The sequence below is a fragment of the Osmerus eperlanus genome, chromosome 19, assembly GCF_963692335.1.
Source record: "Osmerus eperlanus chromosome 19, fOsmEpe2.1, whole genome shotgun sequence".
NCBI classification, from domain to species: Eukaryota; Metazoa; Chordata; class Actinopteri; order Osmeriformes; family Osmeridae; genus Osmerus; species Osmerus eperlanus.
In genome coordinates this window covers 3,350,275-3,377,296 of record NC_085036.1, presented here as the reverse complement: position 1 = coordinate 3,377,296, position 27,022 = coordinate 3,350,275, and the positions used below count along the sequence as shown (strand labels likewise).

Here is a 27,022-nt window from a genome sequence, read left to right as displayed (position 1 = left end):
ATAACTAAAAACGGTTCTACTTTTTTCCACAATTGACCAAATTGGCCAAACAGGGTATGTACATTGAACTTAAAGTGTACATAATCTAGCTAGATTATTTTTCTTTAAGAAAGTTTCACAGAAATCTGCAAAAATCGAGGCTCAACACTGTCATATTCGACTGTCACGAACAGCCAAACCGGGGTCACGAAAGATTTACTGCAGCTGGCGTTACTACGAACAAAAGCTTCCTAACTGAAAAGTTTTTACTTTTAGTTGACGATATTGAACACTATGGAGCTAAATCAGGGCCAAATGTTTTGTTAATTCGAAAACTAAAGCTTGACATTGAAAATGTAAGTTTTGGTCGAAAACTTGAAAAATAAAACCATGTATTCAAAGAAAAAATAAGTGTACCAATTTTTGAGTTTCATTTTTATTTATTTTTTTTCAGGTTTTTTTTTTAGTTTTAGTTTTTTTTTTTTTTTGGGGCGTGGCTTCAAATCAGAGGCGGTAATTATGAGTGACAGCCTAACAAAGAGGCAGAAGACTCGGCTGTTGGCATGGCGTCCGCTCCGCCAAGGCAACAGGCTGGCGCCAGCGCACAGTTAAGACGTGAAAGATATTAGCCTTTTTGAATAGATACTTTGGGAAATTATCCCCGCAGTGGCATTTTTTGTCATTAACACATAAAGGGGAAAATAGGTGGACAGCTGGACAAAGCTGGAAATTAAGCATCGCTAGCACTAAAGTTAGCATTAACTAACGTTAGCTTCGCACTTCAGTATAGTACTGTACGTAGCTGGTGTTTTTACAGTCATTCAAGCTCAGTTCTTTTTTTTTTTTTTACTTTAACGTGTAGTGTCACCTAGTGTCTTTGTTAACCTCTGTTTAGTGTGTAAAACGTAATTTATCAGGCCAGAGCATTAATGTAAAGTTGTATTTGTCTATTCTATTCTAGGAACAAATGAAAAGAGACCTTCAGACACTTTTAACAAAACTGTCCCGGGCCACACAGAGACTCCCGCTGGATGTGAACTATTTACAGTTTGTAGTCAACCAGGAGATGGTCCTTTTTAGGGCATTGTCAGGCCAGGTTGAGATGCCACAAGATGTTATGAATGCATTGACAGAGTTGTCAATACTTGTCAATGCAGATGACAGCTCTAATATGAGCCGGTGTCAGGTGCCAGTGATGCAAGCAGAAATGGGACGGCCAAAGTATGTTGTGTCTCCTCAGCAACTACAAAGCCTTGTAGAAATAAAGCCCCTTTATGTTTTAATGACAAAAAAATGCCACTGCGGGGATAATGTCCCAAAGTATCTATTCAAAAAGGCAAATATCTTTCACATGTCTTACCTGTGCGCTGGCGCCAGCCTGTTGCCTTGGCGGAGCGTACGCCATGCCAACAGCCGAGTCTTCTGCCTCTTTGTTAGGCTGTCACTCATAATTACCGCCTCTGAGTTGAAGCCACGCACCCTACGCAAAATCGGGGCCAAAAGTCTGAAACTCAAAAAAAAAAAAAAAAAAAAACTGAAACTCAAAAAAAAAAAATTAACAAAAAAAATTCAAGCCATAAAAAAAAAGTTTTGAATCTGAAAACATGAAATGTGAAACTATGTGAAAATATGAAAGTGAAAATTGAAAATTAATAACGTATTCAAAATTATTCAAAAATTTCATCGAAATATTATTCAACCTGAAAAAAAAATTGGTACACTTATTTTTTCTTGGAATACATGGTTTTATTTTTCAAGTTTTCGACCAAAACTTACATTTTCAATGTCAAGCTTTAGTTTTTCGACTAAAGATTTTTTTTTCGAATTAACAAAACATTTGGCCCTGATTTAGCTCCATAGAACACAGACGTTAAGAAACTTGTCTTTACTCTAAATTTCTTCTCCGTTTTCAATTTGAAGCAGTAAATCTAACACAGTAGGAATTCTCCCACGACATCCGCTCGCTCCGCTTTGACAAATATGTTTTCTCAGTCCACCATACATTAGACAAGCTAATTTTCGAGCACTTTCAATACAAGATACAGGCCATGTTAGAGTTGATATATATAAACATAATTGTGTGGGCAATGTAGAACAGCAGACAGATTTGAAATATGATCTTTTGTTTTAAAGTTATGGCCATTCTAGTGACGAGTGCTTACAACGCTGTCATCATAGCTGCCATAGAACGTCGAAACAAGGTCACATAGCTAGCTAGTTACGTCTATCGTTCGTTACCTAAAAACAAATGCTTCGTAACAGTATTTACTTTTTATCGGCGATATTGACAACAGAGGTTAAGGAACTTGTCTGTAATCAAAATATCGTCTCCGTTTTCAATTTGAAGCAGTAGATCTAGCTTACTGTAGGAAATCTCCCATTGAATCCTCTCTCTAGCTTCGCTTCGACCAAAGATGGACGACGATGATGACCATGCATGCATTATTCACGCCTACAGTACGGTGTTCTGTACAAATACCACTTTGACATACTTGATCCGCTGGCTAGATGTAACATGATCTTATCTACTACCCACAATAGTTCAGCCTTTTTGCAGCAGCATTTTGATCAGAGCTAGAGTAGCTTTTGCAGTTGCACAACAAAGTCACGTAATGTGACGAGATTGAATTTAAAAGTATAAAAAAAACTCACCAGGGACAACGACAACATCGGCAAACCTGCACCATGGATTATTATATTTATGTCATCTTTAAATTCAGTGTCTGAACAGGACTGGGTGTGCACACATGATTAGTTTCTCCTCCACCTTGAACCTGAAACCTAGATTCTAGGTTTGCTGACAATGACCATCCGTTGCTACGTTACAAGAAACAAGGAACCAATCCGATTGGCCAACGCTTTTCATCACTGTATAGAAAAACTGTTCCACTGTTCAAACTGTATTTCTGTTTTTACATCTTTCAATTATTAATACTTTTCAGAATCAGAATGGGTTTTATTCGCCAAGAAACTTCAAACAGACGTGGAAGTAGAAGTGCACCATCATTGTCTTTGGCAGGTTGAATTTCTTCAGCTGCCGTAGGAAGTACATCCTCTGTTGTGCTTTCTTGGTGAGGGAGCTGATGTTCAGTTCCCAATCGCGGAAGGACTCCACAGTGTTGACTGGGGTTGCACAGGGTAATGGGGGTGACTGTCTTAAGAGCATTGAGCTCTAACATAACGCTTTAACATTTATGAAATTAAATAAGATACCCTTTTCATTTCACTCTTTTTTCTCCTTTGTCAACCGTAAGAAAATATTGCAATGCATGACAATGACAGATATACCTTTAACACTGTCTCACCATTCTGGTTTCAAAGCAACACTTTTTTCACCTTCATACTGCTGACATACTTTTGTCTGCTATGATATTGATAGAGCTACTAGTAACTGTTCTTATTTATGCAATATGGCAGCACGAAGCACTTAAAACATTAATAGGTTTAAATGTCACAAATGTACTTCCTTGCTGCTCACTACATGTTTAAGCTACCTACTCCATTCAAACATCAATGTGTTCTATTGACCAGATGTTTACAGCTTTAAACCCCCCATCTTTCTATATTTTGAAATGGTCATGTTTTAAAGTCAATGGAAGTCAATGAAACATAGGTTGCTAGGCTTGTTAAACTGCTCCGCTCATCGAGTCACACGCTCAACCTGAAACTTAACAAGCCAACTGTCATTTTCAAGCAGTTGCTACAGTTGACTCGACAGGTAAGTCCAGTTATTTTGCTTGAAAGGTTGGTAAACATTGCTAATAGATATCAAAAAATATTATACGAAATTATGTTTACCTTGGGGTAGGCTATTTAAGTATTTACAGGAGTACCTCTAGTACTACCAACTTGCTATCTAGAAAGCGTACGTTTTAACACAGCTAACTAGCTAGCTAACTGTTATAACCAGACTACCGTAGCTAGCTCGAGCGCGACAGTAATGAGCATTCTTGTTAGCTAGCGTCACTGTGTCCAATCCCGACCGGTTTTTAGCTAACATTCTGATAAAATGCCACAATATTGATAAAAATAATCGTATCACGTTTTCAGCTGATTTACTGATTTCACGTTAAGCTTTAACTTCTTACCTTTCGAGCTAAATATTGTTTAAAAATTTAGAGTTAGCTTAGCCTTTACTAGAGCCGGTCAAAAGACGCTGGCGCCGGTAAATTAGCCGTGCGCTACCCTTGTCCAAACCCGACCGCACTTCTAAACACTGGCCGCTGCTGTTTTTCTGGGGATATTAACTTGATCCAGGGTCACCAAACTGACCATCAATGCTGTCAACATATCCGGGGACGTAGTTATGTCCTCCACAATAAGATATCACGCTTCAACATCTCCAAACTATGCGATAAAATCTAAATTTGACAGTATACCACCACCTGCTGGATGTTTTGTTGAACTCTTCTCAAAGTTTGCTAGCCCCCATACCTTCCTCCCCTCGACTACAGATCACGTCACACATGATCGTGTATTTTCATTGGCAAGACAAAGTAGTGTTAAGCTAGCATTGAAATACATTCATATGCTAACCCATAGTAGCAGTACGATGACAACACAGACACACTTGTCAGAGTAAAGATCGTCGCCCAAGCGTCGCCCGAGTGTCGCCGAGTGGTCTTTCGGCCAAAGTAACTTTCCTATATTATTTAGACATGTAAACGTCCATATATGTTCATGAAATTTTACACGTAGATTGTTTGGTATGCCTAAAATAATACAATTTACACTTTGCTGGCGATAGCAAAAGAAAATGCTGGCAAAAAGACCGGAAACTGAGTGTCCAAACCCCGTTCGGGTTTGGACAATAGTAGTTTACAGCGGTCGGGATTGGACACAGTGACGTTAGGTAGCTAACCATGGTCTGCTGTTCTAGCTGAAAAATTATGACTCGGAGTCAATGGGTGGAAATCATTTCTGAAAACAATCTTCTCTCTTACAGTGCTTGTCCAAGTGACTGCTGTACGCCTCACTGACTTGTGGTGAGTTTTCCTATGCTCGGACTTACTGTACTGTAGTGGAGTCAGGGAGTCAGGTGGCTGAGCGGTGAGGGAATCGGGCTAGTAATCCGAAGGTTGCCAGTTCGATTCCCTGTCATGCCAACTGACATTGTGTCCTTGGGCAAGGCACTTCACCCTACTTGCCTCGGGGGAATGTCCCTGTACTTACTGTAAGTCGCTCTGGATAAGAGCGTCTGCTAAATGTAAATGTAGTAACGATAAAATAAACCAAATTGGCATTAGTGTACTGTACAGTAAGCCGGGGAGCCCATTATAGGTCGGCTAGCTCTCGACACTCGGAATTTTACGAAAATGTAAATGGAGTTAGCTTATACTCCAAATATAAAACGTTATGTCACAGCATTGTACTTTAATATGTAAATAGACACCTACAGCATATCTAAACATCCCTGCTTAGAAATCCAATACTAATATGTCGTCAACGTCAGAGTTTGAATCGTCGATAATGGGTCACATCCATACACTTTCACAATAGACAATGACTTTAATATGAATTCCCTTCTTTTAACGGCAGATACTCATCGTGGTGACCGTCCTACATTGACCTGTGGTGAGTTCGCATAGACACACAAATGATGCCATTACATTTATCTTTCTATGAAGACGACGATGACATTGAAATACATTTCCTTTTCTTAACAGTAGACACTCGCTCTCCAGGCAGATATTTCTTCTCAAGAACTGGTAAGTTAGTTTTTTGAGGGTTTATTTTTTTCCTTAACATTATGTACAATGAGCTATTATGATTAATGTACACAAATGTTTCAGACACATACAGCTCTGAAATTGTGTTGAAAATGTTATACACACATTACTCTAAATGGGCGGTAATATTTCATTTGTGTACAGCTTTATGAACTAGATGTTCAACTATTTTTTTATGGTTCTGTCAACTAAATTACTTAATTTCTTTGGTAGGTCTGTCCTGGGAGAGAGGAAGCTGTGTGCCTTGGGTGTGTTGGTCTCACCCCCACCAAATTCTCGGTGTTGGTTTGAAAAAACCTCACCTTGAACTGAAATAAATCTCTCTTGGTTTGGGTTTTCTTTAAACCTCACCTTGCCAGAAATCTTTTCTTGAAATACGAGAATTATAAATCAACTTGAAATACCAGAATTATAACAACAACTTGAAAGATCTGAATCTCTCTTGGTTTGGGTTTTCTTTAAACCTCACCTTGCCAGAAAAATCCTTTCTTGAAATACCAGAATTATAACAACAACTTGAAATATCTGAATTATCATTGTTGGTTGAAGAATAAATTCACTGTGTCCAACTGTAAGCATTTGGGTGATATTGTGTTTAACTACACACCCCACACAAGTTTAACAACCATCTTTGAATACTACTGATATATATTTGTATATTGCTGAATTCAAAACAACTTCATATATATATACACACACACACAAACTTTATTACTGCAGGCTTGACAACTGTTTAACTTGTTTCTGTGAAATTCCCTGAAAGCATTTTAGAAATCTCCGACCTTTATCTTTGAGTAAATTATTGTCTTTAGTTTTTTTGTGAATTATAGAATATTGGTTCTTTACTGTTTTGCTGTAGTTGTACTAATACATCTGATTTTAACTCAAGTGTTTTGTTATTGTAATCACTTATCGAAATATTTCACTGTCATTAAAAAGAAAACTGCTGGTTTACCATTTGTAATTAATCTCCTGCACAAAAATGCTGAGGAAAGGAAAAAAATCTGCAGCCGCAAAGCAGCGCTGGACGAAGTTGGATCTCACAACTGTAAGCATGCCAGATTTACAGAATCAGATGCAAGGTCCTTGGAACAGACAACAGGTGGTACAGCACACTCACATTGAAAATGCAGAAAACACCCACAGACTGGATGTTGTAAGTGTTCAAGCTTCCCACAGTCAAAGTGATAATAAATACGGTTCTTTCTCCAATAATCGACAGTGCACTTGTAATGCGCTAACATTTCTTGTCCATCACTTTGAGAATGAGCATCTGCAAGGACTGGACCTTGATGATATATTAAAGAAAGGTGACGCCATGTACAGAGAGGTTAAGAAAAAGCTGATGAAAGAGGGAAAACTTGTATCTAATTATTTGGCATTTGATGAACTTCCATGCAGAGTAACGACTGATGGACATCGGTACATTGTATTAAAATCACCTGTTATGAATGGTTACATAAGAGCTTCTGCCCCGAGTAAAGAGATGGAGGAGTGGTACCTTAATCTTTCAACAAGACTTGAGTCTTTGGCATCAGGTGCTAACTATGCATTGCTCACACTGGCTTCAAACACCATTGCTCTGTTCAGAGACAGCTCTGGAAGGTATGGAATCTTTGATCCTCACTCAAGAACGCCTGAGGGGTTTGCATGTCTGAATGGTACGGCCATAATGCTCACTTTCAAACATTTAGGTGAAATGATCGATAGGATCCACACAATGTTTTCAGATGTGTCTGATGTCAGCAGCTATGATTTCATGCCACTTTCCTTCCAGAGCGTAATAAGCTACGCAAATGACAACCAAGACATACACGTATCCAATCCTCAGAGTCCTGCGATTGAAGATACATCTAATCCTCAGGAGCTGTGCATCAACTGTGATGAACCTCCAACATTGAACCCCCTCAAGAAATTTAGCAAAGAGAAGAGAATTAAGACAATGAAAAAAAAGAGAGAACAACAAAGAAATGAGTCAAGGAAGCAGGAATGTAGACAAAAATATGCAGATTCCGCATTTAAACAGCAGAAAAAAATGTTTGAGTCTGCTAAATATAAAAACAGACTGCTGCATGATAGGAACAAATATGCAAGTTGTCTTAAGTACAGAGTGAAAAAACAACAGTCAGTACTTCATAGATATTCACATGACATACAATACCGTTCAAAACAGAAATCTTGTGCCACAGACCGCTATAGTCAAGATGAGGCATTCAGAAGGAAACTGAAATCTCGTGTCACAGACCGCTATAGTCAAGATGAGGCATTCAGAAGGAAACTGAAATCTCGTGTCACAGACCGCTATAGTCAAGATGAGGCATTCAGAAGGAAACTAAAATCTTGTGTCACAGACCGCTATAGTCAAGATGAGGCATTCAGAAGGAAACTGAAATCTCGTGTCACAGACCGCTATAGTCAAGATGAGGCATTCAGAAGGAAACTGAAATCTCGTGTCACAGACCGCTAGTCAAGATGAGGTATTCAGAAGGAAACTGAAATCCTATATCACATCTCGATATGCAAATGACATGCAATACAGAGAAAAACAAAAACTGTACATTCTTAACCGGTACAGAAAAGACACACATTTCAAACACAATCACGTTAAACGTTGCACACTTCGTTCAAATTACAGATATGTTAATGAACCATTTTATAGAATGTTGCAAAATGAGGTGTGCGGTACACATACGAAGAAAATACCAAAGGCACGTACACATCAACCCACAACTGACAAATGAAAATCAAACCCCAGTGGTTCAAGTGGAAGATAGGTTAATGCAACAAGCTATATCCTCCTTCAAGTTAAAGACACAAAATGGGCCCACTCTGTGACAAACTGTTTGCACAGTTTGTCACAGAGCCTTGTTTCCAGATCAAGTAAGGGTATGCAAACGTGAAAGCTATCAAAAGAATCCAGACATGGTATCAGTTTGCTTGACTGGTAAATATTTTCATGTTTGCACTGAAACATGCGCTGATCTTGAGCAATGTACTGTTCCTGAGAGGAGAGAAGAATGGGTCTGTCATAGCTGTCATGAAAATCTTAAGGTGGGAAACATGCCGGTCATAGCTGTGGTGAACAAGTTAGAGCTGTCACCCATTCCCTCTGAACTCTTTGATCTAAACATACTTGAGAGACACATTATAGCCAAGCACATGCCATTTGCTAAAATCATCACCCTTCCCAAAGGACAACAGAGAGCAATTCATGGTGCTGTGGTTTGTGTACCTTCAGAGGTGGAAACGACTGTAAACTGTTTACCAAGACCAAATAGCCAAAGTCAGCTGATGAAAGTGAAGTTAAAAAGACGCCTGAGCTATAAAGGTCATTATCAGTTCCAGACACTGAACATGAAGAAAGTTTTGACAGCCATTTTGAAGCTTAAAGACATTCATTCCGAGTACAAGGACATATCTGTTAGAGATGATGCCGCCTCTTGTGATCCAACCATTGACAGCATGGCACAAGGTAATTTTGTCAATGACACAAGCGATCTGATGGACACTGACAGCAGGGATGAAACAAGTAACACAGAAGAACATGGACAAGATGATCTGGAACTTAACTCAGACAAAGAAGGGAAAAACCAGACAACTGGTGTTGTATTAGACACATGTTTGCAACCAGCTGACATTGGACAAGATATATTAAGTTACGGTGACGGTGTATTTTGTGTTGCCCCTGCCGAAGGAAATAGCCCTGTAAGCTTTTTCAGAGTTCCAAAATTGGAGGTTATGGCTTTCCCAGTTCAGTTCCCTACTGGAGAGAACACATTAGATGAGCTCAACCGAATGAAAAAAATATCACCGAGCAGATATTTCAACTCTAGGCTCTTCTGTGTTGACAATCGTTTTGCCAGGGACACAAATTACATTTTCTTTGCACAGTTTGTGACAGAGATTCACATGGCTTCTTCCAGTATGAGCATACAGCTCCGCAAAGGGAAAGTAAGAACCAGAGATGGACGCAGATTATACAACAGATTGCTGCAAGACAAACGCGAGGTTCAAAGATTGGTGCAAAACAAAGATGCAACCAGATTCATGATGCCACTGAGAGGGACTCCAGCCTATTGGGATAAAACCCTGAAAGATCTTTTTGCTATGCTCAGGCAACTGGGAACTCCGACCTTTTTCTGTACGTTTAGTGCAGCAGAAATGAGATGGCCAGAAGTGATAACAGCAATAAAGGCACAGCAAGGTGAACAAGTTAACTTTTCAGAACTAGACTGGTCCACAAAATGCGACATACTGAGAAGCAACCCAGTGACAACCATGCGCATTTTTGAAAAACGCGTTGAGGCTTTAATGAGAGACCTGCTCATGTCACCTGCACAGCCCCTGGGACACTTGGTTGACTATTTTTACCGTGTTGAGTACCAAGCAAGAGGGAGCCCTCATATTCATATGTTGGTATGGATTCAAAATGCACCGGTATTCAAGGAGAACTCTGATCAGGAGGTTTGTGAATTTGTCGATAGGCACATAACATGTCAGCTGCCGAACCCCAACACTGATCCAGAACTTTACAAAATTGTAACGGAAGTACAGACTCACAGCAAAAATCACTCAAAGTCTTGTAAAAAAGGTAATAAACACTGTAGGTTCGGATTTACTAAACCTCCTGTGAAGAAAACCATGATCACCCGACCGTTGTTAGTGGATGTCAGAGAAGCAAGTGGCGAGGCTGAATCGAGTGCTGAATCGATCATGACCCCAGACAATGCCAAAATGAAGTTAAAACCGGTGTGGGATTTGCTGACAGACCCTAACCAATCCTTTGAAAACACTGCACAGCTGCTTGCACAGCGCAACTTGAGATATGACGAATACGAACAATGTGTAGAGTCTCTGACCAACTCCAGCGTGGTTGTCATGAAGCGTGATCCAAAGGACTGTTGGGTGAATGGATATAATCCACACTTGCTAAGAGCATGGAATGCCAACATGGACATCCAATACATATTGAATCCCTACTGCTGTGTCATGTACATTCTATTCTACATTTCAAAGGCTGAACACGAGATGAGTGAATACCTCAAAACAATAATGAAAGACACGATTCAAGCCGACACAACTGACCGTGAAGAAATGAAACAGATCATGCAGGCATACTCTAAAAACAGAGAGGTCAGTGCTCAAGAGGCCGTTGCCCGCGTATGCAGTTTGAAGCTTAAGATGTGTACACGAAGTGTTGTGTTCATACCGACGGATGACAATGCGCTAAAAATGAGTCTTCCGATGAGCAGTCTACATAACAAAACAACTGATTCTGAGGATGTGTGGATGTCGGGGTTGACAGATAAATACAAAGCCAGGCCAGAAGGCATTGAATTTGAAACCATGTGCATGGCAGAGTTTGCTTCAACCTACAGGATTATCTACTCAAGACAAAGGAACGGTAAAAATGTATTGTCCCTTCTAAATGACATGGGAGCCATTCAAAAACGAACACACGGGAAACCCGCAATCATCAGATATGCACGTTTTTCACAGCAAAAGCACCCAGAGAAGTTTTACGGCACGTTACTAAAACTGTACCTTCCCTATCGCTCATACTTGCAGCTGAAAACGGAACGTTTTCCAACGTATGAATCATTTTTAACTGGCGCCTCTGTGAGTACCTGCAGTCTGTGTTTGATATAGTCAACATGAACAGGGCCGAGTACGAAAGGGACAACACGGCAGTAGACAAGGCCATTGAGGAGTTTGAACAAAATGGACCCATTGAGGATGCGTGGACAACACTGGCTCCAGCAACAGAGTTGGTTCGGTTGGAAAGCATTGCAGAACGGGAGGAAGTACACCCTGACGAACATAACGAACAAGATGATGTTCCCGAATATAGCGCTAATGCCACAGATAGAGGAAGTAGTACCGCAGCAATGGAAGTTCCTCAAATAAACCCAGCAGTAATGCGAAAATGTACCAAAGCCTGAACCAGACACAAGCCAGTGTATTCTATACAGTCCGAGACTGGTGCACAAAACGCGTTTGTGGTCAAAATCCTGATCAGTTTTTCAACTTTGTAACGGGTGGCGCTGGCACTGGCAAATCACACCTTATCAAGTGCATCCACACAGAGGCATCAAAGATACTCTGCAAACTCCCCCGAGTCCGTGAGGAAAGTGACATGTCTATGCCCACTGTTCTGTTGACTGCTTTTACTGGCACCGCAGCCTTCAACATTTCAGGCAAAACTCTGCATTCCATCCTTAAACTACCTCGATCTTTAAAGCCTCCATACCAAGGACTTGGAAATTGCTTAGATGAAGTGAGGGCAACACTGTCAAATGCAGAGATAATCATCATTGATGAGGTGTCAATGGTTTCAAAACCTCTTTTTGCATATGTGAATTGGAGGCTACAGCAAATCAAAGGGAGCAAGAAGCCTTTTGGAGGTATTTCTGTACTAGCAGTGGGAGACTTCTATCAGCTGCCACCTCTTGGAAAGGCTAAACCTTTGTGTGTATTTGAGGAGCACATCCTTGACTTCTGGCAAGACCACTTTCAGATGATCACTCTTACAGAAATTATGCGACAGAGAGAGGATGTTGCTTTTGCAGAACTGTTGAACAGAATCCGTACTAAACAAAAGAAGGATGCTTTATCAGTGGCAGACAAAGAACTAATTTGCCAGGCTGTGATTGACTCAACAGATTTATCAAAGGATGTACTGCATATTTTTCCTACCAACAAGGAGGTGGACCAACACAATTCAGCCATCCTTTCTGCTCTATACTGAAATTGTAAACATTGACGCAGAGGATTACAAAAAGGATCCACAAACAGGCCAGATGCAGAGACAAGCTTCACCATTTAAAGGTCACAAAGGAGATCTCCCTGACACACTACAAACTGCAATTGGTGTTCGTGTAATGCTCACCAGAAACATAGATGTGGAGGATGGATTGGTGAACGGCTCATTTGGCAAGATATGTAGAATAGTTACCCGTGTCCAAGATGGCAAGACTGTTGTACAAATGATTGGTTTAGAACTTGACCATTCGGGCGCTGGGCAGAGACACCGCAATAAAATACCTGGGGAACCTGAGAACTTGGTGTACATTGAAAGAACAGAGGAAAGATTGAGAAGAAATGGTGTGGTTCGTCGTCAGTTCTCCATGAAACTAGCATTTGCATGCACTTATACACAAGGTTCAAGGGATGACAACCACGTCTGCAGTTGTGTCATGTAAGCTTATTTTTGAACCTGGTATGGCATATGTAGCACTCAGCCGAACAACCTCACTTGGTGGATTGCGCATCACTGATTTTGATGAAAAGAAAATATATGCCGATCCTGACATCTCAACCACTTTGGAGAGCATGAGAAGAGCCACGATGGACAACGTTATGCCACTTTTAAAGGATGCAAAAACAACCAGCCAGACACCAAAGCTAACCGTCATTCACCACAATACAGAGGGACTCCAATCTCATATCAATGATGTCAAGAGTCATCATGAACTGCTCCTTGCCGACGTTTTGTGTTTCACAGAAACTCACTTGTCAGGATCTGTTGTTGCTGAGAATCTCCAACTAGATGGCTATATGATGTTTAAGCGCAACAGGCATTTGTCTTACACAAACTATCAGCATTTGTCCAACAGAAATGGTGGCGGAGTAGCTATGTATGTTAAAAACCACCTCAAAGCACATGTCGTGCAATACATGCAGAGTGTAACCGACCTAGAGTTTCTTGTCCTTAAAGTGGAATCCCCTGTAAGGGCATTAATTGCAACTGTTTACAGACCCCCAGATTACAGCCTGACTCAATTCTTGCCAAACCTGCGTAACCTCTTGGACTATGGAGATTTTGGATCACCACCCAGTCATTGTCTGTGGAGACTTCAACGAGGACCTGTTGGCCAACACAAGCAAGCCCATCTCAGACTTGTTACATAGTAGAGGGTTCACACAGCTGATCCAATCTGCCACCACTGAGAAAAATACTCTGCTCGATCACATTTTTATTTCCAGACCACAGCATTTGGTCCATTCAGGTGTTTTGCAGACCTACTACAGTTATCACAACCCTGTCTACTGTGTCATGTCCTCTAACAGTTCATAAAGGTATCAGCTGAGTTTATAGAAAAATGTAAAGTACACTCTTGCACTTTTGAGGTTGATGTTGTTTAATTGTAATTTGTACAAAAGTACAAGATACAAATGTGTAAAGTAGTACAAATTACAATGTGTCTCATTCTGGTACACTAAAAAAATATCACTTGCCACAATCATGTTTTCTGTCTACATTCCTCCAACAGGTCTTAGAATTGTCAGGTAAGACCAACATCCACTGAGAATCATGTATTTTTGAACAATACCACATTGTTGTTAATCTGGGATCATGTAGCTGCTGATGTAAAGAAAACCTAATCATCTGGTTAAAATGCACTGTATCCATTTTTCAATATATATATTGTTGCACAATATCCATTTTCAATCCATTTTTATGGTCATTTTAAGTGTTCACAATATTGGATAATATTATGGGTCATATAGTTTTCCAGGTAACCATGTTCTGTTTAGCAATATTTTAACACATTTTGGCCTGTGCATTTATCAGGGTGGGTTTGGGTCAGGGTTGATAAATGCACAGGCCAAAACTCTGTCAGCAGCTGTGTACAGCATTGTACACAGCTGCTGTACACAGCTGCTGACGTTTAGTGTAGCAGACATACATCAGAAAGTATGTGTTCTAGATGTCATACTTTCTGATGTACGGATATAACTACCAGCTGAAACCCCACACTTCCATCCACATTCATTTCATTTTAATTCTCCTGTGTCCTCTGTAATGTTAAGTTTCCTTTCTGATGGACAGGAGACACAGTCCTCCTGTGTCCTCTAATGTTAAGTTTCCTTTCTGATGGACAGGAGACACAGTCCTCTTGTGTCCTCTAATGTTAAGTTTCCTTTCTGATGGACAGGAGACACAGTCCTCCTGTGTCCTCTGCAATGTTAAGTTTCCTTTGTAATGGACAGGAGACACAGTTCTTGTGTGTCCTCTGTAATATTAAGTTTCCTTTCGGATGGACAGAAGACACAGTCCTCCTGTGAGTAATATGTAAGGACCCGTGCCAGTCTTGGCCTGGAGCACTATCTTAACTGTTCATCAACAGTGGACACATCACTGCTGGACCACAGAGACACATGTTCTCCCTGCCAGTGTCGAGGTTTCTTCACAACAGATAATAAGGTATTGTTTTCTTATTTCATTTTATATGTGATTCCCAATGTTTTGTTTTAATTCTGTTTTCATTCATGTATTAATGTTGTATCAATGCAATCATTTTAATAACACTAATTGTACATCTAATATAACATTGTAATATTAACTTGTTCCTTCAGGTCTTCCTCCTCTGTGATCCCTCCACTTCACAGTGAAGACACTCAGGACTGCAGAGGGCTAAACACATAAAAGAAGCAGAACATCATGCAGCCGTATTCAGTTGTACTGGACATACATGTTGATCTGCCCTGCAGCAGAAAAGAAGGTATTTCATTATTGTGAATTATAAACCTTTTTAGCAAGTTTAGTTTCAGACTTTAGTTTATAACAATAACTTCCTGTTTTCTCTTGTCAGGACCAGCTCTGTCCTCCTACCCTCCATCTCCATTTGTGCATCCATTGCTGTGCACTGTTCAGTTCAGTAGAGACTAACTACAGTTGGTTCTTAACCCTTGTGTTATCTTCGGGTCATTCTGACCCATCCGTCATTGTGACCCACCGTCGTATTGCGACAGATTTACCACATACAAAGACAAAGTGAAGCATTTTCTTTTAACCGTTGGGCTGTCTCAGACCCCCCACATTGCAAAGGTTAAAAGAAAATTATTTTAATTTGTTTTTGTATTGGGTAAAATTGGGTAAACACAACGATGGTTCGTTATGAACCTTTGGGTCATGTGACCCGAAGGCAGCACGAGGGTTAAGCGAGAGATCAGGTGTACGACTGGAAGGAAACAAATTGCTGCAGATCAGTCATCAGTCAGTCATCACTGTCACAGTGACAGCCCCACCTTTGTGCAGCATCAAGCTCCTCCCTAAACCAGCTGTAAAGGTAACAATTGTTATCACGTCCTTTGTAAAATATCTCTCTGACCACAACAAAAAAATCACTGTTGGTCTTACTACTTGTATTTATTATTCATGTCATCCTGCCCTTTTCAGTCAGTTTTTTTAACAGATATATGAAAGATGAAGGATGGAAATGTGTTTTTGTTGTTGTTGTTGAAATGTGTTTTTGTTGTTTTTGTTTGTCAATTGTTTAATTGTTACATGCATATGAACTAATTAACCTTGAAGAAATTACATATTTGTATCATAATAAGTCATTAGTATGGGGTTTCAGCTGGTAGGTATATTCAAGGTTTTTCACATGTGTATACCTATTCTTGGGGTAACCCAAACTCTAATGAAAAGACGAATATTCAAGTGTTAAATTGTAAATTGACTGTGTAATCCAAGATAAATGTATTATCTTCAGATTGGCTAAAAAATGACTTGGTTCATAGAGCCTTGTCAAAAGATTTAATTGGAAAACAGATTTTCCCAAGCTCGTCTTCTAATCTTGAGTCAACTAGTGATTCTAACCCAATGTTCCATCAAAGTAAGGAAAACCCAGTGTTTCAGTGAGCCTCAGTAAACTGAGCTTAATGTTGGTATAGTTTAAATGACAATGTTGATAAGACTGTAAGTCCAGGGCTACTGGTCCTTGAAGTCTTGAACTTCTGTGAGTATTAACCTAGGTCTGGAAACAATGTGAAAAGCCTTTGATTGTAGGAAATGAACAATATTGTAAACTATTGAAATTCTAATATATTTATTCATAAATATCAAACAAAGGGCCCAATGTTCAGAAAACTCTGTGTTGATAAATTTGTCACTCTGGCAAAAAAAAAATTGCCACGAAATACATACAATTGTGTCATTTATTTACAAATATTTACAATTGTTTTTTCTCATGGAGAGATGGTGATGATTTTTTGTTTGTATGTGCAATATATGAGGCTTGTCTGCATGTTAGTTTTGACATGCTGATACTAACTACTGCTACTAATTATTTCAAAATTGTCGATTCACAAAATGTTTTCTAAATGTAAACAAATAAAACCTGTTTTTGATGAGGTCACCGTCTGCTTTATACTTTTAACATCACTATATTTGCTTGAATACTTTTAACGCTTTTAAACTGATGAAAGTAAATTAGATACTCTTTTCATCACTCCTTTTTCAACAGTAAGAAAATATTGAAATGCATATGTAAATATGTTTCTATCGTGATGGCATTAAATGTTTTTTCTCACCTATACTTTCACAACATACTCTCACATTGTTTATTGCACATACCTCTTTTAAAAACTTTTAAAAACCTTCTTCACTATTCAACTTTTCAACAGCAAACACACACATTTTCTTCAGGAAATGTACCTTTCTAGTTGGGTGTGCTCAAGCCTTCGGCGAGAGCACAACCTTTGTTCTCTCACATATATATTTATTATTTATTTTTGCCCCCCTAAATCTTTGTCAATATTTGGCCTACATAGACAACCTAGGTGTCAAAAGTTTCGTCTTGGTAGCGATTGAGTTCCTTGTATTTTTATTTACGTTCCATTGCATGGTTTAAGTGGAAATTAAGTTTTTGTGGCAAAAAGTGAAGCTAACGGTGGCTAATTTGCTAGCCACAGTCACTGACGTTACTTACGTCACTAACGTCACGAAAACACGCGTGACTACCTGTAGCAGAACATTCGTTTCGCATCTGTTAACTTGGGGGATAGCTAGGCTAACTATAGCTTTACTGCAAGGCAGCTGCAGAAACGCCACAAGCAAAGAGGCCAGGGTGATAACTATTTACTTATTTTACTTTGTGATGTGAAACACAATTGTAAAATGTAATGTACAATATTAGCTGATATTATTAAGGAAGTAGGCCCACATCTACTTTCGGAAACGGTGGTGAGGCATTAGCATGACATTAGCCTCTGTTACCCGGGCAACACATACTACAGTGGTCTATGATGCATCTGTTTTCAATCATTAAAATAAACATTCCTCACAAATACATTTTCGTTGTAGGATTTATTATGACATTACATTACAAGTAAACGATTTGTGGGTGAAATTATCATTACCTGTGGTTTCAAACCAGTGTTGCTCACTGCAACGCTGTAGCCTACGCGAGACACTACAAAAACATCGACACAGCTGTAGGAAGTCAAACGGCGACAGAACATGTTCGGCACTCCCCTTACTTAAACCAAAAGTCTTTCAATAGGTGAAACTATCTGACTACTAACCTGAACTTCATTGCCACAGCCTAAACTTTGTCAATCTGTTCATGAAAATAATTCATTTCAGCCTAAACCGTACAACGGAACGTTAAATCGAATTCAACCAACGCAATCGCTACCAAGACGAACACAGCAGTAGTCTAGTACTGTACTGTAGTAGAATTTACAGGGGCAGCTTCTCCACACAGGGCTATATCGCATTTTGCGTTGTTACTGACAATGATCGCTACCAGTGAGCTTTTTATGGAGGAGCGATTTTCCACTACATAAATGTCAATCTTATTTACGTTTTTGGGGGCATATTTTCAGTTAGCAGATGGTACTGTTTGAATCGCGAGTCTATCTTCTGCCGGTAACGTCGTAGAATAATCTTCAAAGGGGGTTCTTTATTAATGAATGAATGCAATATGTGTAGGCTAAATGCCTGAAAATATCACGAGAAGGGAAAACTTAAAAGGACGTTTAAGTCATAGAGATTAGGTCCATTTTTACACCGGTCTGCCAAATGTATTCGTTTTGATTCAGCTATGAGGCTGCCTCTTGCAGGGGAAATGAGAAGACATCATATTTAATTCTACACTTCACTCGTATTTTGAGTTGTAAATAAGCAGCAAAAAAAAGATGCTTTTAAATCTATGTAATCTTTATAAATAATAAGTAGGCCCTATGCATTTTTATATAAAATATACAGACCCCTGTGCAACCGATGCAAGCAAGCACACCCTACAATTTCCCCAGAAATTGTACCCTCTCTAGTTTTTTTTATTATTTCTTTTTTCCCCCTAAAACTCAGTCAATATTTGGCTTACATAGACAACCTAGGTGTCAAAAGTTTCGTCTTGGTAGCGATTGAGTTGCTTCTATTGGGATTTACGTTCCGTTGCATGGTTCAGGCTCAAGTTAAGTTTTTGTGGTGAAAAGTGAAGCTAACGGTGGCTAATTTGCTAGCCACAGTCACTGACGTTACTAACGTCACTACGTCACTAACGTCACGAAAACACGCGTGACTATCTTTGGCAGAACATTCGTTTAGCAACTGTTAACTTGGGGGATAGCTAGGCTAACTATAGCTTTACTGCAAGGCAGCTGCAGAAACGCCACAAGCAAAGAGGCCAGGGTGAAAACTATTTACTCATTTTACTTTGTGATATGACACACAATTGTGATGTGTAATGTACAATATAAGCTGATATTATTAAGGAAGTACATCTACTTTCGGAAACAGTAGTCTACTATTTCACTGAAGTATTAGCATCATGACATTAGCCTGTGTTGCCCGGGCAACACATACTACAGTGGTCTATGATGTATCTGTTTTCAATCGTTAAAATAAACATTCCTCACATATACATTTTCGTTGTAGGATTTATTATGACATTAGATTACAAGTAAACGATTTGTGGGTGAAATTATCATTACCTGTGGTTTCAATCCAGTGTATCACTGCAACACTGTAGCCTACGCGAGACACTACAAAAACATCTACACAGCTGTTTAGGAAGTCATACGGCGACAGAACATGTTCGGCACTCCCCTTACTTAAATCAAAAGTCTATCTAACTACTAACCTGAACTTCATTGCCACAGCCTAAACTTTGTCAATCTGTTCATGAAAATAATTAATTTCAGCCTAAACCGTACAACGGAACGTTAAATCCAATTCAACCAACGCAATCTACCAAGACGAACACAGCAGTAGTGTACCGTAGTAGTACAATTTACCGGGGCAGCTTCTCCACACAGGGCTATATCGCATTTTGCATTGTTACTGACAATGATCGCTACCAGCGAGCTTTTTATGAATGAGCGATTTTCCACTAAATAAATGTCAAGCTTATTTACGTTTTGATTTACGTTTTCAGTTAGCAGATGGTACTGTTTGAATCGCGATTCCATCTTCTACTGCCGGTAACGTCGTAGAATAATCTTCAAAGGGGGTTCTTTATTAATGAATGAATGCAATGAGTAGGCTAAATGCATGAAAATATCACGAGAAGGGAAAAACTTAAAAGGACGTTTAAGTCATAGAGATTAGGTCAATTTTTACACCGGTCTGCCAAATTTCTTCGTTTTGATTCAGCTATGAGGCTGCCTCTTGCAGGGGAAATGAGAAGACATCATATTTCATTCTACACTTCACTCGTATTTTGAGTTGTAAATGAGCAGCAAAAAAATTTAGGGAAGAGACAAGTGAAAGGGATAGAGTGTGTGATGGGGGAAGGGTTACAGCAATGTGAATTTAGGATTTGAATTGGTTTGCAGTTGATGACATTTCTTTGGCATTTCTCTTTGTACTCGTTTATTCTTGGCTCATAGAATAAAGACCTGCTGACAGAGCACCAAATATAATTACTACTAGATTCAGTTCACTTCAAAACACTGTGGAGCAACTCAAACGTCCACAAAACAAAATGGTGGGAAAAAGTGTTAAAAGTATCATATTTAATTTCATAAATGTTAAAGCGTTGGACCTGCACACTTCGAGGACCCTGAGGCGAGCAAGGAAGATTGTGTCCGACTCCTCCCACCCTGGACACACTCTGGGTCCATCAGGACCAAAACCTCACGCCACGCAAACAGTTCCTTCCCATCCGCTGCTGGCCTCTTCAACAAGGCCAAGGACTCGACCACTTATCACTTCATCTGCACAAGACACCTTGCCATATTGCATGCCGTATTGCATGTTGCCCTATTTGTATTTGTACTATAGCTATTTAATATTTGATTGTATTCTGATTTTTTTTTTACATTTTTAGCCCCTTAGTATTAGTTAGACTTGTACACTTCTTATGTAAGATTTAAGATTCTCATATGTTTCATGTACACCACCTTGGACCGATCATCCCCTCCCATGGCTTCTCCTACCACTGCTACGCTGACGACATGCAGCTGTACCTGTCGTTCCCCCCCAAGTGATCTGGGGATCTCAGACAGAATCAAGGCTTGCCTCACAGACATCTCCGCCTGGATGACCAAGCACCACCTCCAGCTGAACCTTGCCAAAACAGAACTTCTCATCATCCCGGCCAGACCCTCTATCTCCCACAATCTCTCAATCACCCTGGGATCTGCGACGGTGACGGTCATCCTCTGCCAGGAACCTCGGGGCTACTATCGATGACAAGCTCTCCCTCACCGCCCACATTGCTGCAGTCTCCCGGTCGTGTAGATTCACCCTCTACAACATCCGGAAGATCAGGAGATAACCGTCTGAGCATTCCATCCAGCTGCTAGTCCAAGCACTTGTCCTCTCCAAGTTGGACTACTGCAACTCGCTTCTCGCCGGTCTCCCAGCATGTGCAATCCGCCCTCTCCAGAGGATTCAGAACACAGCAGCCCGCCTGGTCTTCAACCTACCCAGACGCTCCCATGTTACCCCGCTCCTCATCTCCCTTCACTGGCTACCCATCACGGCCCGTATCAGATTCAAGACCCTGGTACTGACCTTCCGAGCGGTGAACGGGACTGCACCTGCCTACATCCAGTCTCTCTCCTCCAGCCTTACACCCCCACCCGCCACCTTCGGTCTTCTTCTGACAACCGTCTGGTGGTCCCACCTCTCAAGAGCTCCCGCTCCCAACCCAAGCTCTTCTCCTGTCTGGCCCCCCGATGTGGGAATCATCTCCCCACCTCCATCAGAGACACTGACTGTCTCCCCACCTTCAAGAAAAGGCTAAATATGCACTTGTTTCGGGAGTACAACGGTACTTAAGAAAGATTTGTTGTATCCAATATTAGTTTATTTCCTCCAGGAACACAATGACACTTACTGAGGGACTTGTTGCACTTGTTGGTTAGTTGTAACGGAGTTAACTACTTGTACTCACTGTAAATTACATTATAGTTGCTTGCTTTCCTACAGGTACACTCTTGCACTTTTGAGGTTTGTAGTGAGGTCAGCCAGACCACACAGAGCCAACATCTTGTCACATCTGAAGGGTGATTCAATCACATTAGACAAACCTAATCAGCCCTCGTGACACCCTCAGTATGCTGATTATCTCCAGCATGCTGTCTCCAGCAACCATTTGCTCTCCGTTTTGGCAGCAATTTGAACAAAGAACATACCTTAATCAGAACTTTTGAGGAAAGTTCTTCAGACTTCACCTTTACCACAAGAGTACAAGGTGAAGAATTATGAGAGGAATATTTGTGTATTGCTTGTTACTTTGTTTTAATGTTGTGTTTACTGAAATCTTGATTCTACGAACTACTCCTTCTTCCTGGAAGATGACCAAGTCATTCTTGGTATCTACACAAAGCTTACATAATAAGACAATCATTCAACTATATTTTGTAACTGTACCAAGATGTCCAGAACAATATTTGAACAATCTTATGAACCAGCCAGAGACCAGATCAAACCTTTGGTAGGTGTGAAGGAAGGAGGGGGGAGTTGAGAACTAAAGAATATATTGTGCTTATTAAAGTTATGCATTGTGCTTATTAAAGTTATGAACTTAGAAGTGTGCTCAGGCTTAAACATTGGGTCTCACACTGGGTGTGGGAAGCAGGCTGTTCTTTGTGTCTCTATCTCTTCATTTTCAGAAACAACATTGAAACCGGGTGGAGACAGCACCCGAGCAGGTGGGACGCGTAGGCAAGAACAACTCCCTGATGCACGAGAGAACAAGCTCAACCCTTTTTTGATACTTGTGTTTCAATTGCACTGTATAAATATATGCTGGGGAGGGACAGATAGCCAGTTGGACTTCGTGAACCAGCCCAAACTCTGTTGCGGGTAGGGAAACGTAGACAACCCCAGAGTTCTGTACTTGTTGATTTCCAACTGCTGCATTAAAGCTGATATTATGGGACCTCTGCGACTCCAGACCACTCTTTCTAGAACACAGATTTGTGTCATTGAATACTATCATTACATATTGGAATAGACACATAGATAGATATATGAATCCTTCAGAACCCAGCTTCCCCGAATCAACGTCTGACCCCAGACAGGTCCTCCCTCGAACTGTATAAAACTCTAAGATGACCATCAATCTCTGACTCCAGCGAAACCAACCATGGCATGAACGCCATCAGGACTGCCGTTCCAAAGGACGTTGCCAAGCTTCTCCTGAGATTCAACTTTATAGTAAACACGTCACTATCTGGACGTTTCAACAGAAGAACCAAAAACGCAATTCTAAATGCGACTTGACTGAGATCCCGCAGACTCAGTCACACGACCCTGCAGCGCAGCCGCTTTGACTTCAGATTCTTCAAATGGACCTTTGGCGCAAACAGCCCTCAACCTCATTGATCAACCCCTGATCAAACATAACTATGGCTAATGCTCTTTCCTCCCCAACATGGCATTGGCATGAGCTCTGTTTATGATTTGTAAGGATGTAATCATTGATTGTACAATTTCTGTCTTTCTTTAAGGAAGCCATAAGCTCGTCAAAGTCAGATGTGTGGACTAGTGCTATGGAGGAGGAGATGGATTCTCTTAGGGTGAATGATACATTCACACTGACCACACTACCAGAGGGCAAAAATGCAGTGGGGGGCAGATGGGTCTACGCAGTCAAAGACAATCCAGATGAGACAGAAACCTACAAGGCCAGATATGTCGCAAAGGGTTATAGTCAAATGAAGGCATAGACTACAAAAAACGTTTTCCCTGACTGCGAATATGAAATCAGTACATAGTTTAATGCAACTGCCGGCTCAGTATGACTTAGACTTACACCAGATGGATGTTAAGACAGCCTATCTGCATGCTCCAATAGATTGTGAAGTGTACATGGAGCAACCCGAAGGATTTGAAGTGAAGTCAGAAACAGGTGAAAAGCTAGTCTACAAGTTAAACAAGTCACTGTACGGTTTGAAACAGTCTGGAAGAAACTGGAACAAAATGTTGTATGATCACCTTCATGAAAATGGTTTTACACAGAATCCAGCAGATCATTGTGTCTATTGTAAACAAACTTAAAATGAAAGGATAATCCTGATAATTTGTAGTACGAAAGACATGTTGAGGGCAAAATTCAGGATGAAGGATCTTGGAAAACTCATATTTCCTAGGCATTGATTTTGCAGAGAAGGAGAAATCAGGATGAATTAAACAAGGTACATAACAAACATACTAGAGAAGTTTGGTATGTCTGACTGTAAACCTAGGTCTATCCCATGTGAAAAGAAAACACACTTTGATGATGATGGTGAACCTGTTGATTCAAAAATATATTGTGAAGTGGTAGGTAGCTTTATATATGTCATGACATGTTCGAGGCCTGACCTAAGTTGGATCGTCAGTAAACTGTCACAATATCTATCAGAGCCAAAAGAACAACACTGGGTAACTGCAAAACATGTGTTAAGGTACTTAAAGGGTGCAATAAACCAGGAGTTGTGTTACTAGAAAGACGATGAAGGACTCAAACTTGTAACATAAAGTGGTGCTGATTGGGCTGCAGATCAAAGTGATAAACGAAGTACGACAGGGTACTGCTTTAGTTTAAAGGGGCGATTGACTGGGTTTTTGGGGTATTTCACACTGTTCTTTAAGGTCTCCGAATAGGGTATGTAACATTGGTTGGGCTGAAAATTGCCCGGGTGCTGTTCTATGCCCCCTGATGCTTCCTGTGAATTTGTCCCGGGAAAAAATGCTTTTCTCCTTTTATTGTATGCTCATGAATATATAGATGAGCTGCACGCTGATTGGTTGGTTTACAACGAGTGAAGCTGCGGAGGAAAGACGCAACACGGCCAACAGCACTCACTGAAACATCGAAGGTGGAGACTTTAAATAAAAACGTATACAAATAAATCTATTGTGTCTACACAACACTGTTTTCACAGATTGACTAGATATCATTTGAAATGATTACGTTAGATGTTTCCACTTCTGTTGTCAAAGCAGTATCGACTTAGGTGGGTAACATTAGCACTACAGCTTAGCAAACAAACTATCGTGATTCAACTCAGCTTCAGTTAGCTCTAGTTATCTTGCTGAAAAATAGATCTGGACAAACATGCATCTTGAATTGTAGATTTACATGACAACACGGGTTATTTATTTGAATGAAACACAGTCAGGAACATGAAATAACGTTAGCCCCATTGCCAATAAACTAAATCATCACACATTCTACCGATTCTAGATACAGGCAGGATACGTTAGCATTGCTAATTACTGTTAGCGACAACATCATACAACAGCTTGCGGTTGTGATGAACATAAGGTTGGAACAGCACCTCTTTTCAGCAACAGCTTCATAGCAAATCCTGCTTTACATTGTCCCAGGTTTTCAAAATTATCCTTGTGAAATGGTTTGAGCAAATGTGTAATTGAGGGTCGAATTGCACAGGGATCCTCTCATAGACAAACATCACAGCCCGTTGAATGTTTGGTTCTTTGGGAAGACTCTGAAAAGTGTCAGCATTCCCTGTACAGGCTGGAACACTGCATTTACGACCGTAGTCCATTTTCAATATCCTTGAAAAACATTCTTCTTTGTAATTCATTGGAAGTACACAGAGCAGCGCGCAGCAAATTTTGGGGTGTGACAAAGGTACAGACCAGAGCCAAAAAAGGTGGAGCTTTTTCAAAACCTACCGTTTCACAGCTACATTTTTTATTGTCAGATTTGCATAGGAAAGAGGTGTCAATGGACTTTGGGGTTCACTGTATGTCCATTTTACCCACTGAACTGTCGTAATTCAACTGTGACAAGGTAAATTCAGTTCTGCAATCAATGACCCCTTTAACTAAAAATGGGCCTGTGGAAATCTAAGAATCAGCCAACAGTAGCTTTATTTACATGTGAAGCAGAATATATGGCGCTTGCTACAACTACACAGGAAAGATTGTATCTTGTACAGTTATTAAAAGGGATGGAGAGTGAGCGTGAATATGCACCAGTAAAAATTGTTGCAGATAACCAAGGTGCAATTGTTCTGTCAAAGAACCAAGTATGTCGTCAGAAATGTAAACATGTCCACATCAATTATAATTTCATTAGGTCTGCACTCAACGACAGTAAGATAATTATTGAATATTGTCCAACAGCAGACTGTTGCAGATGTTTTGACTAAGCCTGTAGCGAAGTTCAAAATGGAAATGTTTGTGGGTTATATGTTTGGAATGTGATGTACCAGCCAGTTGTGAAGTGTATAGCTGAGTACAAAGTGTAATTGATAAAGTTTAAGCATGACTTGTACAGTATAAGAGCAAGTGGGGGTGTTGACATGCTGAATGTTAAAGATCCTGTAAAGCAAATTCCATGATTTGCTTCTCAGTACATTATATACGTGTGAAATGAGTTCCTGAAAGCATGTGCAAGGCGCGAAAACTTTGTCGCACTGAAATGTGGAGTAAGACCGTAGAACAGTTTCTCTTCCGTTTTCAGATCAGGTTTTAATGGGCGGAGCCAAAAAATTACCTATCTACGTCATTTTGACCCATCTACGTCAGATCACTGAATGGTTCCTCCTTTAATATGGACCAGAGACAGACGGGGTTCAGGGACACACGGCTTCTCTTGCAGTGTGGAGCCGTACCGAGCATTTGTGTTTCCTCCGTTAAGTGTACATAAATAAACCAGCTATCCTGCCCTTATAATGTCAGTGCCAACAAGTGTAAAGACAAGTTTCTTAACATCTGTGTTCAATATTAAAAGATCTGTTACGAAGCATTTGTTCGTAGAAGTAACGCCAGCTGCAGCACACACTTATGTGACGCGGTTTAGCTGTTCATCTATGACAGTGTTGAGCCTCGATTTTTGGAGATTCCTGTGAAACTTGCTAAAAAAACATGAAGTAACTAAATTATGTACTAATTGTACTGATAAATTATTCAGTTATTTATTCAGTCATTATTATGTACTGATAAATGTACATGCCTTGTTTGGCATATTTGGTCGATTGTGGAAGAAGATAGAACCGTTTTTAGTTATGGAGAGCCATAGCGCTAGCTCGTTTTTGAGAGGAATTGCGTTTTTTTGCCACTCATCACTACAATGGACATAACTTTTAAACCAAATGAAGCATAGCGCAAGTTC

The 27,022-nt window shown here is 40.2% G+C and overlaps 1 protein-coding gene and 1 long non-coding RNA gene across 3 annotated transcripts in view; one reads left to right on the top strand and one right to left on the bottom strand.

Moving 5' to 3' along the window:
- The window catches only part of doc2b (double C2-like domains, beta), a 262,373-nt gene that overhangs the window by 53,849 nt on the left and 181,502 nt on the right, over nt 1-27,022 (bottom strand). The window lies entirely within an intron of this gene.
- LOC134039311 (uncharacterized) lies at nt 4,870-6,137 on the top strand. The gene is made up of 4 exons (XR_009932761.1): nt 4,870-4,964; nt 5,518-5,553; nt 5,646-5,687; nt 5,922-6,137. It is a non-coding gene; the product is annotated as an uncharacterized LOC134039311 (long non-coding RNA).